Source organism: Lycium ferocissimum, chromosome 1 (genome assembly GCF_029784015.1).
Source record: "Lycium ferocissimum isolate CSIRO_LF1 chromosome 1, AGI_CSIRO_Lferr_CH_V1, whole genome shotgun sequence".
Lineage (NCBI taxonomy): Eukaryota > Viridiplantae > Streptophyta > Magnoliopsida > Solanales > Solanaceae > Lycium > Lycium ferocissimum.
The window spans coordinates 5,048,216-5,053,787 of NC_081342.1; the positions used below are offsets into that span (position 1 = coordinate 5,048,216).

Here is a 5,572-nt window from a genome sequence, read left to right on the forward strand (position 1 = left end):
GATGGACAAAGCTTGAAGCAATAGAGTTTACTTTTACAAAACAAAGTAACTAATGCAACTTAATTTGACCGAATGGATTAGTTTGAAGAAAAATGGACGACATTCAAATTAATCATCTGAATAAGGTTTACTTTTTATATGGTTTGGTTTTTAAAACGGGACAGAATACTTAAAAAAAATATTTTCTTAAAAATACTACCATTTCCTTAAACTACATGAAAAAAGTGTATAAGTTAGTCTAGAATTGTTAAAATTATTTAAAGCAAATAGTACACAGTAAGCGTACAATTTCTAATTCTCATAAGAGGAAAAAGTATTTCATAAATACAAACAGATTCGTAAGGGAAATTGCAATGGGAAGCAATTCAATATTCTCAAATTTAATGTCTATAAATATATTTTTTATCCCATGCTGAACGTTCTTGCTTCATATGTGATTCATCCCACTTGTGACAAAAGTTCGTGCGAAATTTGCTGGGTTTTTTCCATTTAAGATTTTATGGCAGGTCATTCATTTGTAGCAACGCACTTTTCCATATCAATAGTTGTAAATAATGCAGTTATAATTCACCTAATGACTAAAATGTTGACAGAAAGGATAAAAAACTTCTTCTGCAATTCAATTCTTACAATGACTTAATTTGGTAATTCATGTATTATTATATTCATGATAATGATTCGATGTCAAATCAACATAAGGGAATTCATTTATTGAATTTAGCAGCCACAACGGAATTCATCTTCAATTCATTTGACTAGCGAGAAACAAACGCGTGTTTTTAAGAACGATCATAATAATTTTTTAATTTAATTTACAAATATAAAATGGATTGACTAAGTAAAATTCTGAGATTAAATTCATCACTTCTACACAAACATAGAAGGAAAATTGGACCCTTGATCAAACTCGGAACTAGAATAACAAAGGAGACCCTCATGATCTCAAGTATTGGCAAACTTGCCACTTCCATTGCTTGATGCATATTTTTCACATTAAATGTTATTTATCATTAAAATTACGTTTAGGGTAAATTTACTTGAAAAGTAATTGGTTCGATTAACATAGTTTCTCGAAAATAAGTAAATTACTAGAAATCTCATTTTATTTTTTTTAATTCGTATATGTCATGGTGCCCGCTTCTTTTACAATAAAGGAAATAATGGTTGTCTTTAAGTTTCTTGTTTGCCTACATTATAATGTACAATTATGTTTTTACCTATAAAATTGCAGATAAGCAAGATAAACCTGCGCTTAAAATAATGCTTATAAAACTTAAATGACGTAATATATCTTCATTTTTGTAAAATTATTGATGGGGATAAAGCGTGGACTGATTATACTCTACATTGATTTAACAAAAAATGTTAGTACTTACTTATCAATTGCCCTTAAACAGTTAGATAAATGATTTAGGAATTGAGTTGGCTAAAGAAAACGGTCTTTTGTACAAATAATAGGCAAAAAAAAAAAAAAAAAAAAAAAAAAGAAGGAAAATGGAACACTTCACAGTAATACCAAATATAGAGAAGAGACAGAGAGAGCCATGAATATAATGTGGTAGTGAAGTCAAATAGTACAGTAATGGATAATTAATTGATTACTATAAATAAATTGGGTAAAATGGTATGGTAGTTAAGTAAAATAATGGATAATTAATTGAGTACTATAAATAAATTGTGTAAAAAGGTATGGTAGTTAAGTAAAATAATGGATAATTAATTGAGTAATACAAATATATTCGGTAAAAAGGGTTGCTAGTCGCCCAGTAGTACGTTTTAAACTTGCATTGGAGCGCCAAGAGAAACTTAATTCTCTTAAGGTAAAAATGTTTTCTTTTTTTCTTCTAATTATTGTTTGAAAATCCAGTTTTTGCACGCAAGCTTTCACTGAATAACGTCATAGTTTATTTAAATTGTATTGTGGTACCGTTCTGTTGTAACTCTTTCATTCAACTTTTCTGGGGAATCCTTTACGAGTTTGCGCAAAAGCATCGTGTCTTGCTCTGTTTGAATAGTTGTTGATATTTTTCTCTAAAGATCGTTTTATTTGTTTTTTTTTTCTCTTCTTTATAGAGATAATTGTAAAGAAATTTATATATACATATTTCTGTATGCATGTGGATGAATCTGAGTGTTGGATTGGCTTTGAGGTTCAGTTTGATTTGTTTTAGTTTTTTTTGTTAGTGAATTTCAACTTGCATTTCAAAGTTGTTCTGGCATTTCATTTGTATACATATGTGAGATATTGTATTGATGTTAAAGCCTATTTTATTTCCTTAATTTGTAGATCTGTTATGTAGTTGGATGCGTCGTTAAACATGAATTGGATCTTGACAAGTCGCCTCTTGCGTTCATGGTTGGATGGTCAGGTCTCTGAATGCACATTATAAGCATCATTTGGTGCTGAAAGACTTTTTGTCTATCCAGTAAACGGACAGAAGAGTTGGTCTATTGAATGCCATGTTAAAGGCAGTGTCATCAGGATTCTTCATTTTATCATTCCTTGTTTCCGTATCGGAAGCGGATCTTGAATGTAATTGTGATGGTGATGAGAGATATTGGAGCATGGAGAGAATTTTAACCTACCAGAGAATTAGTGATTTATTTATTGCAGTAGCCTATTTTTCAATCCCAATTGAGATCATTTACTTTGTCAGACGTTCTAACTTTCCATTCAAACGCGTGCTCTTTCAAATGGGAGCATTCATTATTCTCTGTGGGTTAACTCATTTTCTCAATTTCCTGGCTTCCTGCGCCAACCCACATTACAGCTTGTGCATGCTATTCTTGTTTCCAAAATCCTCACTGCAGTGGTCTCCATTGTCACCGCTTTTACCCTCGGCTTCAACGACATTCCTTCGCTGCTCAAAGTCAAGGTAAGGGAGTCTATGCTGAAAAAGAAGGCTTTGGATCTCGTTCGAGAAGTTGGAATAATAAAGAAGTTGGAATGCATGTTCGGATGCTTACACAAGAGATCCGAAAATCACTTGATCGTCATACAATACTCTACACAACTCTCGTTGAGCTATCGAAGATATTGGATTTGCAGAATTGTGCTATTTGGATGCCCAACGAGAAGAAAACTAAGATGAAACTGACTCATGACCTTAAAGGGAGGAGCTTTTCCAGTATGTGTAATATTTTTATCCCAACCTCTGATCCAGATGTAAAAGAAATCAAAGTGAGTGATGTTGTAAAGATACTTGATGCGGGGTCCGCATTTGCTGCTGCAAATAGTGGAAGGAGTTGTGAGCCAGGAGCAGTGGGTGCAATTAGGATGCCGCTGCTGAGGTTCTCGAACTTCAAAGGTGGAACTCCTGAGCTTCTCCCACAGTGTTACCCGATCCTGGTTTTGGTTATTCTTAGCGGAAAAGGTAGATCTTGGAGTAACCATGAGATTGAGATAGTCAGGGTTGTAGCCGATCAGGTTGCTGTGGCTTTGTCCCATGCTGCAGTGCTCGAAGAATCTCAGCAAATGGGAGACGCATTGATGGAACAGAATCAAGCTCTGTACCAAGCAAAACAAGATGCTCTTAATGCAAATCAAGCAAGGAACGCATTTCAGAGCATTATGAGTCATAGGTTGAGAAGACTGATGCACTCGATTTCAGGTCTACTCTCTATGTTGCAGAATGATAAGCTAAGTAATGAGCAACTACTTCTTGTGGATACGATGGTTAAAACCAGTAAAGTCGTGACCACAATAATGGATAAGGTGATGGATACATCAGAAAATTACCTATTAGAGATGAGGCATTTTCAGCTACATTCCTTGATAAGAGAAGCCGCTCGTCTTGCCAAGTGTTTGTGTGCGTATAAGGGTTATAATATTTCCATTGTGGTCGATAGAGCTTTGCCTAATCATGTTATGGGTGATGAAAGAAGAGTCTTTCAAGATAGAGCTTTGCCTAATCATGTTATGGGTGATGAAAGAAGAGTCTTTCAAGCTATACTTCATATAGTAGGAAATCTTTTGAAGGACACCAATGGAGGGCATCTTACCTTCAGAGTTGTCCCGGAAGACGGAAAAGATATAAGTTGGAAAACAAGGAGATCAAACTCATCAAATGATCATATCTATATCAGGTTTGAAATTTAATTTGCACAAGCACTAAACGACCTCAGCTAGAGGACACAACATCCTCATTACTACATTGCACCCACCCAAAGATACTGCCTTAATGAGGTTAAGGAGAGCTTGAGCTTTACCATTTGCAGAAAGTTGATTCAGGTATCTCTTTTTGTTTAGCAACATCTGATTCTGAAATGGCTCACATTATTAGAAGTATAGCCTGTCTGGTCAAACTTTTACAATTAACTTATTGTAAGTACTTTTTTCAAAAGTGCTTTTCAAAAACGTAATTTTGGTGAGGAATTTGTATTTGGTTAATCAATTTGAAAAGCATTTTCGAGCAGCAATTAGTGTTTGGCCAAGCTTTTAAAAAGTAATTCTAAGTGTATTTTCTCCAAAGTGCTTTTAAAAAAAAAAAAGTACTTTTGGGGAGAAGCTACTTTTTTAGTTCTCAAAAACAACTTCTGCATCTACTTAAAAACACTTTTTATTCTCCTAAGCTTGGCCAAACACCTCAATTTTGAAAAGAAAATACTTTTTTTTTTTTTTTTTTTTAAGAAAAATACAGAGAAGCTTGTCCAAACAAGCTAGTAATCTGCTTTTTTTTTTTCTTCTTGTTTTTCGCTTTGCTGATTGGGGTTTATAGTAACTTCCTTTCTGGTATGCATAATGAAAAACAGTTGATGCAAGGAGACATCTGGATAGTCCCAAATCCCGAGTAATCGGATAAAAGCATGGTTGTTGTTCTGGGATTTCAAATGCTTCGATCCAGTGCCATAGGAAACCCTGAGTATCGCGAATTTCCTGATCAATCGCATCCCCTGTCTCTTCTCTATGGTGTCAAAGTTCTATTAGCTGACTCTGATGATGTGAATAGAACCGTAACGAGGAAGATGCTTGATAAATTGGGATGCATAGTTGCTGTAGTTTCATCTGGATATGATTGCCTCAGCGCTCTTAGCACAACACTGTCTTTATTCCAAATTGTCCTTTTGGATTTTCATCTTCTTGATTTGGATGGCATTGAGGTTGCTATGAGTATTCAAAAGTTTCGAAGCAGGAGCTCCTGGCCTTTGATCATTGGTTTGGCTGCAACTGATGATGAAAATGTCAGTGGAAGATGCATCAAGATTGGAATGAATGGAATTATCTGCAAACCAGTACTCTTATCAGCACTTGCTCATGAACTTCAGAAGGTCCTGCTGCAGGCAAGTAGATAACAGTAACACTAAACTACAATAGAGCACATAATGTTGCGGACTGAAATTTGAGCCAATTCTACCACTAAAACTAAGCTAAGATAAACGAAACTAGATAGAGCTAAAAGATGATTTTCATTTCAATTTGTGTAGGGTTCTCTTTTACATTGTATAAATACCTTGTATGTAATCATTTGGAAAATATCAATGAAAATCATCTTTTAGCTCTATCTAGTTTAGTTTATCTTAGCTTAGTTTTAGTGGTAGAATTGGCTCAAATTCCAGTTCGCAACATTTGGTA

The 5,572-nt window shown here is 34.4% G+C and overlaps 1 pseudogene; it reads left to right on the forward strand.

Annotated features, from left to right (window-relative positions):
* Positions 1 to 2,460: 2,460 nt before the first annotated feature.
* On the forward strand, positions 2,461 to 5,292 carry LOC132068034 (protein EIN4-like; annotated as a pseudogene).
* The last annotated feature ends 280 nt before the right edge of the window (positions 5,293 to 5,572 follow it).